Source organism: Saccoglossus kowalevskii, chromosome 15 (genome assembly GCF_978046115.1).
Source record: "Saccoglossus kowalevskii chromosome 15, keSacKowa6.1, whole genome shotgun sequence".
NCBI lineage: Eukaryota > Metazoa > Hemichordata > Enteropneusta > Harrimaniidae > Saccoglossus > Saccoglossus kowalevskii.
The window spans coordinates 23,806,177-23,822,835 of NC_140655.1; the positions used below are offsets into that span (position 1 = coordinate 23,806,177).

The 16,659-nt window shown below is 34.2% G+C and overlaps 1 long non-coding RNA gene across 1 annotated transcript; it reads right to left on the minus strand.

Annotated features, from left to right (window-relative positions):
- Positions 1 to 9,380: 9,380 nt before the first annotated feature.
- Positions 9,381 to 13,259, minus strand: LOC146734269 (uncharacterized). The gene is made up of 3 exons (XR_014931714.1): positions 13,157 to 13,259; positions 12,821 to 12,858; positions 9,381 to 9,408 (listed from the first exon to the last, which is right to left on the minus strand). It is a non-coding gene; the product is annotated as an uncharacterized LOC146734269 (long non-coding RNA).
- Positions 13,260 to 16,659: the final 3,400 nt, after the last annotated feature.

The window sequence follows — 16,659 nt, forward strand, 5'->3', positions numbered from 1 at the left end:
AAGGACCACAACTGGGCTACCGCACTTTGGATACCCCAGTTGTGGCCGGTTTATTCAAAAACCCTAACTATTTGGGTAAAGTGAACAAAATGCTTGAATAAGCGAAAAAGTTATTGAAAAATCTTGAATACAATGTAACATATCAAGTTAATTGAATAAACAAAGTTTTTCTAAAATCCCCAACTCTTGACTAAAAGTAGCAAGTCAAGTTTGTTGAACAAATGACAAAGTTAACGTCACTGAGTGTGGGGCCAAATCATTTGTGAAGGACAAATTACAGTTCAAGAGGGGCTTAATGCATTAAATAGCATGAACAAAAATAAAACTCCAGGCAATGATGGTCTGACTGCAGATTTTTATCTAGCTTTCTGGCCCTTATTGGGACCCTATGTAGTTAAATCACTAAATTTTGCAACAAGTAAAGGGCATATGTCTAATAGTCAGTCACAGGGGTAAAAACACTTATAGAAAAGGCAGGCAAAGATAAAAGGCATATAGGTAATTGGACGCCAATAACATTATCTAATTTTGATTATAAGATTGCTGCTAGATGCATTGCTAAACGCCTAGAACATACTCTGGATAATTTAATCAATGAAAGTCAAACACCATTTATTAAGAATAGGTCAATTGGTGACTGTGTTCATGTCATTGAGGGAATTATGGAATACACAAAAGATTATGGAAAAAATGGGGTGCTCTTAGCTATTGATTTACAAAAAGCCTTTGATAGTCTTGAATGGGATTTCATGTTCAGTTGTCTACGTAAATTCAACTTTGGCCCCTCTTTGTTAGGTTGGGTACAGGCCTTTTATTCAAATCCATCTAGTTGTGTTATGAACAGAGGGGAGTCAACAGGGTATTTTTCCCTCTATGGAAGTCGGACAGGGGGATCCCCTATCATCAATTTTGTTCATTCTGTCTCTAGGAACACTTTTGATAAAGCTGCTATATGACAATGGAATCAGGAGGATTAATATTGGTGGTTTTGAAATAAAACATTCTGCGTATGCTGATGATCTCACCTGTTTTATGTCAGACCTTCGAACTGTTGAGAACTTTTTAACTCTTCTTCACCAATTCTCACTTTTTGCAGGTTTAAAAATTTAATTTTTATAAGACTGAAGCAATGTGGCGGCAACGGAAAGTTTGTCATATTGTCATCTATGGAAACGGTTCCTAGATCTTTATTTAAAACCACTTGAGGGACAATTAATTTTTAGATGCAACCTATCAAATGCACTACATAATAAATTACCATTGGGAAATGCTAAATGTATGGAGTAATGTTATACAGTACGAGTTTATTTCCCCTGCATATGAGAGTATATGGAATAATAAAAACATTCTTATTCAATATAAAAGTATATTTTATTCAGATTTAAAGGATCTAGGAATTGTCTATATAGCTGACATCTTTAATGAGAAGGGTACAGTTACAAATTGAAATGACTTAAATTCAGTTTCAATGATGGCTATCATTGCGGCTATCCCTGAAGACTGGAAAAGTTATTTCTGACATGTGTACATTTTGTCATAACATTAGTGAAGGTTTTATCAATATCAACTTTTGCAGTGCCCTTAGCCACTTCAGCAAAACAGATTCTTCTAGATGATGAAAGCTTTTCGCTCCTTTTGTACCCACCCATGCTCATTCTGCTATATTTAAAAAAATGCATCTATACAAGCAAAATGAAGAAAGAATTATCATCCTTTGTTGTTATTAAAGCTGAAATTAGTTACATGAGAAATAAGAAAATATGATTTCCATAAGAAGAAACACCAATTTTGCACCATAAGACAACGTCACTTTATGTTTTGGTGGTGAACCGGTTAGTGTGTACGGCTTTTTCCCCCTTCTTTTTGAGCCTTTGAGGGATTATGTACAGAAAGTGTCATCTAGTATGTAAATTGTTTCATGCAAATTTATGTTAAAAGAATTATCAAATTTTTCTTTTGTACAGCGAAGCTTATAATGTTTATGATTGTCTATATTTGAATACAAATAGGGCAGTGTTTTTTTTTTCCTTTTCTTGTCTGTGTATTTGTTGTTTTTAAAAGAAATAAAATTAACTTAAATATAAAATGATGTGAGCAAACAGATTATGGTTACTGTAATGTATGAAATGAAACTATATTGAATAAAATTGTGTAAAGAGAAAAAAAGTGAATGGCTTAGATAGCTTATAACAGGTCATATTCTTAAGATTATGCCTTTCTATTGTGATTGGGGCACTCTATAGTTGAGATGAGTTTATTTCTCCTCCGTTTTTGAGGTCGCTTTAGTCATGGTTACTGATTGGCCTATTCGGTATTCGGTATTCAAATGAAGTTTGACAGCTGTCTGATTATTTGTTTTAAAAACCACCATCAATTCTAACAAATCCACAGTAAATGGATACACTCTTGCAGAAACCCGAACATAAAAGTGAAATATGGAGTTCTGTAGAAGGAGAGGTTTCTTTCTGGAAATTGGTAAATCAATACTAAATTTAGAATGGTTGGTGAACAGCACATATCAATATATCTCAATGTGAAAATCGATTAATTATCTTTTTTACACGTTTTGTTTTTTACGAGTCAGTGCTTTATGAAAACATACTTTTTGGAACTAATATTCAGTAAATAACAAATGTCATCTTTCATGTAGAAACGTAATTTACATACTTCCTGGTTTGTTTGTAAATGTGTAATTTGAGAAATGTTACATGAACGTAGTCTAAATGTATGTATGTTTATTCAACAAAACAATAAATGCCCATCTATACAAGTAGACTTCGGTTTACAAATTAGTATTTAATTAACTATGGTTATGCTAGTGAGTCACATCTTTCAACTATTCTAGCAGTGTTTCACTTGTCCTGTAGTATGTCCTATGATATAAATTACTAAAATGTAAGAGAGTAGTCGTCGCAGTGACAGTACAGTAATTTTAAAGATAAATATTACCTGTAAAACGTTTAACCAAATGGTATGTTTACTTGTGTTTAATATAACCAATTATTTTAAAACAGCAACGTCGATGTCGGTTCAAAGTTCAAACTGATATTTCATTCAGATCAGAAACAAAACAAGGAACCGAACAATCGAAATGGCAATTACAATTGTTATATATGTCATGGAGGTCAAGAATGAGTTGAAAATAGCATTTGCCATCAAAAAATGCCAACAAATATTTGCCAAAAATAATAAATATAAGATATCGCCATGAAAAGATATCAATTGAGCTAGTAGTTCTCAAAAAAAAGTTGAAAATAGCATTTTTACCAAAAATATTTGCTAAAAGTTTTAGACATATCACCATGATAATAGAGGACCTTCGAAGATGCATATTAATCAAAGCATTCAAACTAGTTATTTTCAAGTATAAAATGTTATTTTTTATCCAATATTCTTGAAAATAAAGAAATGAAGATAACACCACAAAAGGGCCACCCAGGTATCACAAAAACCTAAAGTATCTAAGCAATTGAGCTGATCGTTTTCTAGAAAATAAAAATGTGGTTGACGGATGGACGACGGGCGTACAAACACGCCAGACGATCACTATATGAACAGCTCTGTATTCAACAATGGCCGCGAAGCTAACAAAAGATATTTTATTCATGTTCTAATTGTAATTTAGTAACAATAATTTTAGAATAACATTTTATTCACGGCTTCTTCAGAGGGATCGAGTCCATTACGTGGTTTTGCCGCCATGTTGGTTTTTATGATATCAGAAATTGACAAATGAACGCAGTGTTTGTATAAAAACACAACATTGTTTAGTATTTCGTTCGCTTGTTCTTTAACAAAAATGTGTTTTAAACTATTTTTAAACTACGATATAAAGCAATGCAGCAAGGCAGTATATACTGAATGGGCAATACATGACACAATGGTAAAGGGATTAGCTTATAGATTATAAAATTAGACGAAGCACAGTACAGTAGTTGCAAAACAAGCCAAAGCTCAATGAGCAAAATACTTACCACAGACATCACGTTTTTGCATCGCTACTCAGACATTGATCTTGTTTTGTTCATAAAAAACGCACTTCTTCTTTATGGTACATTGGATGGGTTCGGGGTGGTGTCTGGCCCACAAAACGGATATATTTACTTTGTGTTGTTTGTTCGTCGCTAGGGAGTTTTCAGGTCAAGCGTTTTCTCGCAAAGTCTCGCGTTAACTCAAATAAAACTGACATCTTCAAAATTGCTCACTGTTCTGCCGAAGCAACATGCAAATTATGGCTATAGCCTATTATTCTGGGGATTATTTTGCGAGTCAAAAAATCAATAACACGGTCATATTTACTCAGCGAAACACACACGCAATATCTTTTGCACTCCATTTTCTCTTTTTTAACTGGCAATCCGCTTTTTCCAGCTGAATTATATAGTTCTTCATAGCTGCTCCTTTTGTACCCACCCATGCTCATTCTGCTATATTTAAAAACAAATTTACTTACTATATGCTACATCGCGTCTATCGGTAATTCCGGAATCAAGAATTATGTAGGTTTAATTTCAATTTTTTAAATCGCGATGTCCCGAGGACTGTATTTCTGGTTCATGACGCGCCCATGAGACAATGAGATATACTGTTGTCTGTGTTTCCCCAACAAAATCCAATATTTTGGAGATTTTATGCCGGGGTATAATATCAACATGAGCATTTCCATGTAGAATGTCAGCTCTTGTAAATATGTTTTACATGTAAATTGATTTGGACTATTAACCAGATACGATTGTCCTACATTTAGCGAATGTGTGGAGGTGTATAGCATTATGCAGTTTAAAGTCCGATGTCACTATTTTATAAATTGTTTACAAATTGTATTCAGTTGTGGAAATCTCGCAATGCTTTAACACCTGGTAATCAGGTGATCATGCGAACATATAAAATTGGAATCATTTGTAAAAAAACACCGTACCTTTTTATCGAAATGTTCGTTTTCCTTCATAATTATGTGTACATGTTTTGGGACATTATATTTTGCATGACAAAAAATCCTAGCAACCATGACCACGCCCGTGGGTACCAAACTTAAAAGTACCTTACCATTGTGCTCTATTCTTTTGTACATAAGTTGGAAATGATCGGTTGGTCATGTGACATCGTTAGTATGCATACAATTTATTGCAAAGAACAAACAAAAAGAATTATTGGATATAGGTATGCTACAAATAGATAAGATTTAATATAGTTACCTAGAACAAGGATTTCCAAATATTATTTATTGCATATCATACTTGTTGGTCAGAGCAGCTTTTATTTATTTACTACGTTTTAATAAACCTGTGCTTTTGTATATCCTGACCCGAATATAATTGTGTAAGTAGTTTTGTATTGACTCTGTATTACTATATAATATTATATATATTTTTATTAAATTAAAATTAAAAAAAAATATCCGAAATAAGAAAGCACAGCTTTAGCCAGTATGCTACTGTTATGATTATATCAGTGGTTGCCAGGAACATAACAAACCTTCAAGAAAATAAATGTTTGATCGAAATAAGTACTATATTGATATTAAACTGGTTGCTGAAAATGTTGCTTTAATGTGTTATTGATTTGTTAACTTTGTTAGAAACACTCAAATTGTCCATCTGTATTGTTTTTTTGTTTTTTTTTTTGGATACTAATGGATCACATGACCACAAACATACAGAAATCCCGAATTACCAACAGATGTGATGTAATTTTCGTTGCCCAGGCATGAAAAGACAAAAAAAAGATATTTTATTCAAAACGGTTTTTAAAAGATAGCACGGGTAGGTACAGAAGGGAAAGCTAGAAGAACTCTATAATACAGCTGGGGAAAGTGGATTAACAGTTGAAAAGATAAAATTAGGTGAACAAGAGATGCGTGTTTTGCTGAGTAAATTTGGCCGTGGCATTGTTTTTTAACTTTCAAAATACCCTAAAAAATATGAAAATATTACGCTACGGCCAAAAATAATTAGCATGTTCGTTTTTCGTGCTAAGGTGAAGTCATTTTTTACGCTGCGAGTTGGCAACACAGACAAGCGGCTTACTGCATTTGGAACATTCGAAATCTGTCTTACCTTATTGTTTATCGACGTCAGCTCACGCATTATGCGCATGCGCACAAACGATAAACGAGTAATGCTGTCAATTCGGGAAATAAAACATTGCTCAATAACCTACATTCTACGCAATACAAAACTTCGTGAGAAAACGCTCAACCTTTCAACGCTTGACCCTAGCAACGACCAATCATCACAAAGTAAATATACGTTTTGTCGGCTAGACACAGAACCATTGTCGCGAGTTTCGCTTGATGGCCGGATGCGTAACTTCATCTTGCTATTTTTTTGTAAAACTCACAATCATGAAAAATGTAGTTTGTGTAATATTTTTATGAATACCCCAAATACAATCTGCAGAGTATAAAATAATGAATATTGTATCGTTGGGCTTTAGCTCCTAGCATGATAACAACTTGAAACCATTGTACTGTGCTTTATTTTTCTATATTTCTTGCCCAGAAGTTACATGCACTACGGGTAATATATATTCATCCAAACAAATTCGCCAACCAATCGAAAACAATTTTATGCTAGTCGCATTGGAATTTAGTAGAAAATATTTTCAACTTATTCATGACATATATAACAAAATGATAACAATTGTAATTGCCATGGAGCTGAGCTGTTGTGACTGTTAGGTTCCTTGTTTTGATTTTGATCTAAATTAAATATCAGTTTGAACTCACTATAATTTCAACACTAGTTGTGATTCACTGCCTGAGAAATCATATGTCACAGAAACTCAACTGCGCCTAGATTACAAGTCATATGGGTACAATTTATAAGTTCTGTCCCAATATGTTTTCAGGTAAGTGAACTGTGTGCCTTCATTCATTAAAGCGTCACTTGATGTTCACTGCTTGTTATATTAGATCTGTTTAATTCATTTAATAGATTACTCTCATTAGTAAATAGCGCCCTCACTCAACAAAATTAGAATGAGTGGTTGTCAAAAGTTTGATGAGTCTGGTGCATATATTGGCTAAGCTTGCTGTACATAGATGCAAATGAGTATAGGAATACACAAAATGGGAATGGGAATGTATTACGTCCCAGGGACAAGGTCTAGTTGTCAATTAGAACCAAACCCCTGAAACTAACGTATGGTACGAGCTCCTACTTCCGGTAACGGAAGAATGACACAATATAATGCTACAAAACTAGATTTATTGCACTAGTCTAATCAGTGACAGTAATAACAGTGAGTATAGGCCAGGATTGATAAATATTAGCATTACAAATAATATCTAGTAGTTTAATATGACAGGTGGACGTTTCATATAATACTCACTAAAAAAAAAAATTGAACTATGAGCATGTCTCTAAACCAGTGCCAGTTCGCTGGGTTAAGTCTGCGGTCTTGACAAGGTGTACTGTACTCACAGTTCGAGAAACGACATTTTCATTTGCAAATAATAAGTCTCTTCTGAATTCTTGAATTCGCTAGTCAGCCGGTCATAAGACTTCACAAAGAAGAAGAACCAGCGCACAACAAGGGCAGCAACCACGTGCGAGAACTCATTTCATACCTTGCAACTCTGTTCATGCTCTGCAGTTCTGTCACGTAGCCAAATCGGACCCCTTAGGTCGACTATGGTTCAGATCCTTGCACAACGTATGTACTCCCTAGCTTGTTGGTAATTTATATGTCATACGTAACACGGTTCCCAACTTATAACTTAGCAGCTATTCTAAACCTGCACAATATATATAATCAACCAAATTTCAATATATTTGAACTTAAATATTTTCATACTCGATTCATAAAACACTATGAAATCAATCTCTACATGTCTCATAAAATAACAAGTACGTAACAGAATGTTTGTTCAATTATCTGTGATATTGAAGTACATGACTACTTATCGCGTTTAGAAAGTTGGTCATCAATCGCATGACAATGATTATTACTTCATTAATAACAATCGAAGAGCAATAGTTCAATGGTAACAGAAATCATAAATTATTTTGCGTGTTGATAATTTTGATAATAAATGGCCAAATATAAATGTAATCTACAGTAAAGTAAAGTATAATAGATATAAGTCGTTCTTTGCCACAACAATATGAATTATGGTATAACAACGTAAAATACCTGGTGACATCAAACGTTGAAAATCGAGGCGCTAATGTGGCACCACACAAATGGTCTCACTTGTGTTCAAATATAAGTATGCTCCAACATAACTTAGAGGTAAATGCAATAATTTTTTTTGCCAGTAATTATTGAAATGGCCGGCAATAACTGGCGCCATATTTTGAAATAATGATATTGCGTTGAACATACTGATTTCATTGTATATTACGGTATTTGAATTGCAAGTGTGTAAGCCTATGCTTGATGTTGCAGTTGCCAGGTATGTCATGCTCATATTCCTATGGCAGCAGGTCCTCATCTGCTGCTGATGCCGGAAGTGATTGTCCGAATGCCGTCGTTACAGGTACATTTGATTAACATTGTTAACATTGAGTTGCAGATTGTTTTTTGTGTGAATCTATCCAAACCTTGAACAAATAGTTTGAGTATAATTTGCAAAATTTATGTGAGAACAAAATCAAAGTTTTACTATGAAAGTTTTAAGTGTGTAGATCATCTTAACGTGGGTTATAATATCCCTATCCTTTCATTTGAGTTATATTCTTATTATTTACCAATATAGCGCGGTATTATATGAGTGAAATATAATGGTTACTGCAAAGATTCATTAGAATCAACTTAGTGTCACCTTATTGATCTTCTTTGTTTAATTTAAATTAGGTTGCTTTGTTATGTCGCTAACGGCGGGTCTAACAGGGACGAAGCCTTTTATGCCTAGTTATTGCCATGGTTATAACGAAAAGATGGAGACAGGTATGATTGTCATTTGTTCAGTTATATTTTAATATCATAGTCATAGACTGCTAGAAATGCTGTTTGGAAAGTGGATCTGAAATATAGGAACAAGATTCTTGATAGGAACTTGCTATATTATTAGATAATGATAATTGTGTGGCTGTTAATGGTCAAGATGGCAGAAAAATATGCGCTTTAGCTGTATGCTGTAAAGATCAATACTAGAATGTCTAAGAGAAATTGTATCTACGGTGTGTTGTTATTTATAAATAGAACAATGACAGGGAGCATTAAGTAATAAAGCTATTTTATTGATGGCATTTGTTTATGCTGCTGTAAGCGTGTGCATGTTATGCAGGTGGTTTAGGCGTTATGAATATAATAGAATACACTTCAGCATATACTACAGTATATTGAGTGTATTTTATGGCATCACTTTTTAAGTTAAACTCTTGAAACACATTGAGATGCGAGTATTGATATTTATAATCACTCTCTTCTCTTCTCTTCTCTTCTCTTCTCTTCTATTCTATTCTATTCAATAGAAAACAAAATTTTGTTGCTGTAACTTTGTTTATTTAAATGTCATGCCCATAAAATGAATCACACACAAAATAGCTTTAAATAAACTATTTACCGAAGTTTCAAAACCCAATCAACTAAGCATAATAATGCCATCATTTAATTAAATGTATTGGTAAACAGTAGTTTCGCTGTCACTGATAGTAGTTAATAATAGTCTCCAGCTCCAGTAGCAATAACGTACACTTTGCTAAACGGAGAATGATCAGATGTTTGCTTGATTTGCCTCAATTCACATAATAAAGTGCTTTGCTGTCTACCATAAACATCTCGTCAATAACCACAATGTATACACGCCAAAGTTTGCATTGAAGGCATACATCTCCATGTGGCTTGTATGGCAGTATTGAATATATTGAAAATGTGCTATAACATATTTGATACTGCTAATGGCACAGTAATGTCATTGTAAATTTTATTCTCACATCTGATTGCATACTTTCATCATTATTTTTATTCGCAATTTGCCCCCCCCCCCCATCAGAACAGGATATGAAAGTTTTCTTTGAAGAAGGCCATGGAAAAATTGAACAAACACTGAATGTACCCTTTTACTTGCAAGACTTTCAACGTCTCTAACTGTGCTTTTGAACACTGTTTACTATTTCATATAATTCTCCATGCTTCACAACTTATACATTTATCAACAAAATCAACCGCGTCTTCATCACTGCCTTTGTAATCATTTGATGCATTTTAAACCAAAAAATGCTTCGCTTGAAACAGGGACTCATTTGATCAATATTAGATGACTTGAAATTGGAATTTGTTTTACAAAAAAAATGCTAAACTATTATTTTGTTTTTTTAACAGAGGCAAATCTACACAAATTATTGGTTATGGATGTTCACAAAAACTGGGTAGTCTAAACAGGTTACTCATAGGTTATACGTTCAAAACACGATTGACTGTAATTCTTCAGTATTTGCCAATATTATTTTCAAAGCTGTTGAAACCCATGTTTATCATGTTTATTTTAGGTATTGTATTTTCTTCACTTCGTGACATATTCATGTTAGAGTACATTTCTTTATATTGTAGGAGCTATAGTGTAGATGTTCTAATAAAAAGGCAAGTAGTGTAGAGGTTCAATCAGGAACAACTTAGGTAGTGTGGAGATTCAAGTGCGTAGTTTTTAAGAAGGTTAAAATGCAATGCAATCATTTATATGAGCAGCTCTACAGATGACATTCGAGCTACAAACTGCAAACGTTCATGAGGCTGTATATGGTAAAGTTAGGTACAAGCTGAAACTGCTGTAGACTCTTTGCGCGGGCGAACAATGTCTGTGCGAGCTCTACTCCTGTTTACTCAGCAATCTGAATTTGCATTGTTTTCCAATCATAGAGGTAACATGTATACGTTTCTGGTTACTTATCATTAAAAATCATTTCATCCTCTAAAACAGGTTGGTAATAACAACATCACACGGGTGGATGGAATAAAATGTTTGTTTTTAAAATACTGTTTTGTCTAATCCTTGTGATATAGTTTTTCTTTGTGTTTCAGATGAAATTACATAAAGAAAAATAAAAAAATGTTATTTCAAATGGTGTAGGTACATCAATGCTTGATGTTTATTATTTTGTTGGTGTTTCTATAGCAACAGTGAAGAGATGTCCACAGAAAGATAAATGTAAGTCACATGCGGTGCCCTTTCTAGTGGCCAGTATTAAAATTATTGTGCAAGTTACTCACTTCCCAGCACCATCTAATGGGAACTATAAATGGTGACACAATGAAGACAAGCAGCGTGTAATCAACAGGTTTAATATTGAGTGTCAGATCAGTCTAAATACACGTTATGCTTTACCACGTGATGGTGTAATGCAATTTAATGGATTTACAACACTAAAAGGCGCACTCACAAAGAGTCACATACTTGACCTTGAGTTACCCAGGTGACCGTCACATACACGGTGTTTGTTTCTTTGTATATGCAACTAAAGCCGAGGAGGGTACAAAAATAACCGTACTACATGTCGTACGCCAAACAATGCGATTAAAGTCCAAATATGCAGCATGTCACTATGAAAACACAGTCAGGACACAAATCAAGAGGACCTCTAACCTCGCTTTAACAAATACTAGTATACTGGGGGTACTCTTCCCTTTCATATGTTCTCAACTGGTGATTATATCTATAATTGATATATATTTCTCATTAAATTCTGCTTTCATATAATACAGCTGAACATGACATCAAAACCAACAATACACTGACATATATTGTTGTGCAAAACATCACCAAAACTGTTAATAATTGTCCACGATTTGTTTGTTTACGACAGGCGATGCGGGAACTGATTGTCCATGTTCTATTACAGCTACAGTGCAAATGTTCTACTACCGGTCAATCAAAGCACGACGAGTGACACGAAATGTTTACGAAGTTGTGTCGAATAGGAGTCAGTAGTAATCTCTTGTGAATACAGTCTTCGTGATACCAACTACGTTTTTGACGAATAAACTTCACAGTGACCTTAATAATTTGAAAAAGAAATATACACTAATATTGACTAAACATGAAAAAATTACCCGGTGATCAGATCTGAGTGAAATAATAAATAAATACATAATTACCGTCATCATGGATGCACCTTTTGTTGTGCTTGTGTAAAACTGGCCTAAATTTCCTGTTTGATAATTTTGAATTACGTGTCTTGGCATTAGATTCAGGAGCAGGAGTAGGGTACGACATAGAAATAAATAATATATTTTCAACATCCAGTGTCTTTACCTACCCAACCGTAATTTGCTAATTTGTAATACGTGTTGTGTAAGTATTTCAACATATTGTCGTAAGACGGCACAACAAGTTTTAAACTCTTTGTCGTCATTTTGTAGTCAACGCAATCGAAGACGAAGTTAGTTTGGTAATGTTTTTTTTTATTGGTAAGAGTTGAAATCGTACTATATTTTTGAAGTTTATTCATTCAGACCCCTATTCTTGTTTACACACAGTGATTCAATATATAGATTGCGTTGTGTATCAGTACACAATACCCACGCTCGGTTAGTATTATCAGGATTACAGGGCTCATACCACAAATTGAATTTCTATAGAAGACAATGTTAACATATGACGAGATTGCTATATGGAAATGATGAAGAAAGTTGAAAAACATGGCTCAAAAATGGGAAATCAACATGCCAGTAATCAACCATATGAAAAAAAACTAACATGTTGGCCAGTTCAAACTCTTACAAATTTCAGGTAAACAAGACACACCTATTGTATTGGAAGTGCACCTAGAGAAATCACTGGAAAAACACCAAGATTAGAACATCCAAATACAGACAGAATAAACTCACAGGTACACAGTCGTTAAGTAGTAAACAAAAGACCACATGTTTGTCTCACCTTTTACCCAGGTGATCACGCCCTCAAACAAGGAGCACCTGAGAAAAAAAATATTTAAAAAATTTCATTAGTTATTGTAAGGCATTTAAATTGGCTACGAGCAGCCATTGGTTGATTAGTGGAATGAGACCTACAGGCTCGTTGCATGGGCGCTGCCATATTATTTACACTGTAAATCAGGTCAAATGACGTCACACATTGATAGTTCTCCACAGACGAAACGGCGTGTATTTAAAATTATTTGAAGCGATCATCTCGACTGGAAATTTGTGGCCATCGCAGTCAGTTCTTCGCAATCAAAAGCCCAAAATGCACAGAAACTCTCCCTGACTGTACCTTTACCAACACTTTCTCTTCTGTCAATGACCAAAGCTTCCCGAACAGCGTCCAATGCCATGCAACCTCAAACATGCCCATCTCTCCGTTTCACGCATGCCCAGTCAATAACGTTCAGTCACGCCGGATAGGAAAACTTTTCGTCTTGGTTAACCGTTAACATCGGGGCATTATGTGTTGATAATGCACGGGTGGCGAGTAGTCGTTCACATAAAGATCGACTCGAGGGCGCTAGTCCGAGTGGATGTCAAATATCTCCACTGGCGATTTTTGAAATATGTTTTTTTATACGTAAATACCTTGACCGTTGATAATCTGCCTGAGCAAAGAAACGAACTGAAATTTGCATAAATGTGAATGCGTATCCAATGTTTTCCAGCATTGGTACTACTAGTAATTACATAATGTATAATGTAGGGAAAGCCCGCCAGCAGTAGAGTGATGTATTGTAGTGTGGTAATCTATGTTAATATCGTTTTGCATATGTCACTTTGACCAAAGGTTCAAAAGACAAGGTACGCCTTACAGATTACATTCATTGCACTGTCTATGTTCACTGTTGGATTAGGTGTATCGCAGATAAAAATATTTCAATAAGGCGGCAATATGTCGACTGAATAGATATTTCAAATGTGTTGCTTTGTGTGATAGCAGTGAAGAGTATGTCGTAAAAGTGAGTAATATATATATATTTATATCAATTAATCTATTGGATTATATATGTCAAATATATGTCAAATCTAGATAAAAAAAACACATGTAGAAATTGATATCCTGGCAGTTTTTTAAAAAATCCTAATTGTAAACTGGGAATGGACTATATTGTTGTGAGTGGAGGACAGATAATAATATGTCACATGACATATTATATGACAGCACAGTTTCAGATAATTGCGTTGGGGGCATTAGATCAATCGAATCTATCTAATTCGTTTCTCACCCTAGATAGTACGAAATGCAACTGCACCCATGTCACAGAACGGTCGACATTCAACACCATTACCGTGACAAGGAATAATCGCCGCGTGTTGATATAATGCTGTGTTGTGTGCGACACTATTTGTATTTCTTGTTGGTTACATTGTAGTGTTAATCAGCAGGATCTATAGCGGTGGTTGAGTGGGCAGCGGACGACCGTAAGCTGATATCAACAACGATGTTTGTCTGAAGATAGTTGAACATTAACCACGGCAAAAACAAAAACAAATAGCCTAAATGGTAAAGGTTTTTGTCGGCGATGATAAAACAACACATGATTCCTTTATATCTATATTTGTTTGGTAAAGGTAAAAATCCAGTGAAATCTGCGAAAAATATATCATGATAGTTTTGCATTGACCTTGCATTCAGATATACATTAAAATTGAACCCTTTTTAGAAATGCGAACATAGCAATATTTGAGCCATGAAATACAAAACAACCGCTAACGCGCCCATAACTAATCTGAAAGGTTGTAACAAATAAACTCTTGTCCGAGCGATTAATATGATATAGTAGATAATAAAACGTTTCAAGCAATGTTTTATTATCGATATAACTCAGTTGAGTTCAAGGAGATAACCTTGTACGTAGCCTTATAATATATAATTATCAAACACTAATGTTTTTTTTGTTTTTGTTTTTTTATTTAAGGGAAATTAATAAACTTTTCAAAAACAAGTCATTATTAATGACACAGTCCCCGTCCAAAATGTTGTGATCTGACATATCATTTTGATGTTGATGAAGTCATTGAGATTAGATTGAACCATCAATAGGAGATGGATTTAAAAAAAAAATATGATTTAGTGCTTTTACACGAGAATTTTACATTGGGCAGTCATATTGAATGTAATTACAAAAATAATGTTCATGTTGATTAGTATACTGTCTTTGTACAAAATTTAAACAGAAATGTTCATTGCATTTATGGGAAAGTAGGCATGCGTATCATGAAAAACAAAATGGCCACCAGTCAGCCATATTAGTTTGAATCACAGAAAAAATATGACATGAAACTATAACTCAATATGTATGATCATCATACCAGTTTTATCCAAATTGGCCTAGTCATCTCTGTGAAACAGCTTCGGACATGTACAAATTACAATTTAGCACTTTTACATGTAAATTGGACATTGGCCGGCCATATTGAATCGAATCACTGAAATAATGTTGGTGCGCATGTATCTCTTGGTATACTATCTTTGTACAAAATTTAAAGAGAAACGTTCATTGAATTTAAGAGAAAGTAGCGTGGATACTGCCAGTCAGCCATATTTGTTCGAATAAATATGACTTGCACCTATAACCCAATATGTATGATCAACATATCAACTTTGATCTAAATTAGCCTAGTCATCTCTGAGAAACACACCCGGACATGTAAAAATGACGATTTAACGCTTTTACAGGAAATTTGGGCGTCTGTCATATTGAATCGAATCACACAAAAAATGTTGGTACAAATGCATCCCTTGGTATACTATCTTTGTACAGAATTTAAAGAGAAACGTTCATGGCATTCAAGAGAAAATAGCATGGATACCATGAAAAACCAAATATGTATGATCACCATACCAAGTTTAATCCAAATCGGCCCAGTCATCTCTGAGAAACAGCTTCAACCATGTAAGAATGACGATTTATAGTGCTTTTACATGAAATTGAAGCCATAATGAATTGAATCACAAAAATCACGTTGGTGCAGATGTATCTCTTGGTATACTATCTTTGTACAAAACTGCTGCGGACACGTTTAGGTATAACAGATAGCAAATTTCACATCTAAAATGGCCGCCAGTCGGCCATTTTTCTCCGATCATAAAGTAACTTGACGCGCATATGTAAGACACTATGTATTGTCTTCATGTGAAGTTTGAATGAAATCCGTCAATGGATGTCCGAGATTAATCAAATTAATAGTCCCCGTTTTCGGACTTCGTTCGAACGGGGACTAAAAAGGAAAGTTCGGGATTTAGCCAACATTCTATTCACCCGCATTGCTATGACTGGCCATATATAAGTTTTATTGGTTTCTGAGTTGCTATGTGTCTAAAATGTCATTTTCACTCAGTATAGTAGCTATTAATGTTCATGTACAAGAGAATAAAACACTTATGTTATTCTTAGTATTATCTAATCACAAGGCTCTTTTAAGTATGTTTGCAATGAGCGTGGCCATGGCTGATTTGGGTAATGTGTCTTGAAAAAATTACATGAAAATTATGGTCGTTTAGATAGAAACACCAACTTCATGTTTTTTTTAAACGGGCTGTCAAACAATAGACAGTTATTGATGTGTTCCACCTAACTATGAAGTACCAATTTCTTTTTTTACCAAAAAGGACAATAATAGATAATTAATATAGTCGTCATGAAATTAATAAATCTGAAGGTCAGTCCAAAAGTTCTACATATCAGGTATGAAAGCAATTGGCAAGTATTTTTTTTTTCCAAAAATGATAACCCGGCAAAAAATTTATTTTCATTTTTTTGGGAAATACAATAACAATATGTCTGT